Source organism: Terrapene carolina, unplaced genomic scaffold, assembly GCF_002925995.2.
Source record: "Terrapene carolina triunguis isolate 2854851 unplaced genomic scaffold, T_m_triunguis-2.0 Scaffold58, whole genome shotgun sequence".
Classification (NCBI taxonomy): domain Eukaryota; kingdom Metazoa; phylum Chordata; order Testudines; family Emydidae; genus Terrapene; species Terrapene triunguis.
Genome location: NW_020664409.1, coordinates 649,915 through 651,602, shown reverse-complemented (window position 1 = coordinate 651,602; position 1,688 = coordinate 649,915). Strand labels below are relative to the sequence as shown.

General features: G+C 48.5%; 1 protein-coding gene across 4 annotated transcripts in view; it reads left to right on the top strand.

Annotated features, from left to right (window-relative positions):
- SSR1 (signal sequence receptor subunit 1) overlaps positions 1 to 1,688 on the top strand; it is a 24,950-nt gene that overhangs the window by 3,248 nt on the left and 20,014 nt on the right. The gene's annotated exons all lie outside the window — the stretch shown is intronic.

The following is a 1,688-nucleotide window of genomic DNA, read 5'->3' as shown; positions in this document are numbered from 1 at the left end:
TACTATATGATATTAGCAAGGCCCTTGCCTTAGTATTTATCGAGTTCCCCCCAGCTCCCCAAAAATCCCAGATTTTGAAGAAGCTAGTATCTGGATTTTACTCCCCCCCTCCCTCCCCCAAATTTTGATGATGGGGGGGGGGGTGAGGGGACCCAGGAATCTCACCGAGGAAGCGGATGGGGTCAGGAGGGCGCTCTGTCCGGCAGGGAAAGTGGACAGGGCTCTGTGCAGGCAGTCTCGGCTCCCTGCTCATCTCATTCCCCCAACGTGCATGCGCAGCAGCCACCAACTGACAGTTACCCTCCTCTGCCCAGGCATGCTGAGGAGGCTGACGGGGATTCTGCGAGGAAATGAATAGGTCTGCACTGAAGGGCCAGGTCAGTTGGGTTCTCTGCCCAGTAGGCGAAGTAGACGGGACTCTGTATCCTGGAGAATGAGATGAGCAGGAGCCAGGTCCCAGTAGCTGAGAGAGCCCACACAGAACTCCCCTTACCCCTGCTGGAGAGTGTTAGTACTCATGGGGTGCAGCCTTCCACTCCCTTCCTGACCTCAGCCCTTCAGTGCATTCCCATTCACTTCCTCTGTACAGGGGGGAAGCAAGAGGGGCAGGGAGCCAGGCTCCAGCACCCAAGACCACCCCAAAAATATGAGTTTTGTTTTCATATTTTACCAATTTTCACCTTTTTAATTTTTGAATAAACACTGATATGTTATTAGGAAATTTAAGAAAAAAATAAAACTGAAAATGAGAAGGGCTTAGATCAGGGGTCGGCAACCTACAGCACGCGTGCCAAAGGTGGCACGCGAGACGATTTTTGATGGCACGCGGCTCAGCCCACCGCTGCCCTGGGGTTCCGGCCACCAGCTCCTGCCAGCTGGGATCCCGGCCGCCGGCCTCCCTTAGCCCGCTACCAGCCTGGGGTTCTGCTCACCCAGGCCGGCAGGAGGCTGAACGGGGCCGGCGTCTGGAACCGAAGACCGGCAGCAGGCTGAATGCTGAGTGCAGACTGGCAGAGGGCTGAGTGGGGCTGGTGGCTGGAACCCCAGACAAGGATCCCAGGCAAGGATCACACTAAATTGATAAGATCTGCATTTTAATTTTATTTATTTATTTTTATTTTAAATGAAGCTTCTTAAATATTTTAAAAACCTTATTTACTTTAAATACAACAATAGTTTATTTATATAATATAGACATAGAGAGAGACCTACAAACGTTAAAATGTATTACTGGCACGGGAAACCTTAAATTACAGTGAACTTGGCACACCACTTCTGAAAGGTTGCCCACCCCGACTTAGATGTTTGATTCCATTTAGTTCTAATTTCAGACATTTTTCCATCTTGAGCCAAAATATTGCAGTATAACAAATAGCAAGGGATAGGTAATCTAGTTTAGCTCAGTGGTTCTCAAACTTTTTTTTCGTGGACCACTTGAAAATTGCTGGGGGTCTCAGTGGACCACTTAATGATATTTCCAAATGTTGTTTGTACCATTAGCTAACTATTGTAAAGCGCTTTGGATAAAAGCGCTATATTAAAAAAGCCCCTTAATAGATTTTTTGTTCTACAAATAAAAGCACACAACTCATATTTTAGTATCAGTAGTCTTACCTTTCTAATGCGAGGATATGCCCTCTCTCCCCTGCCGCAGCAGCCCCCGAGATGGGGCTGGGAAGGAGGGGGGG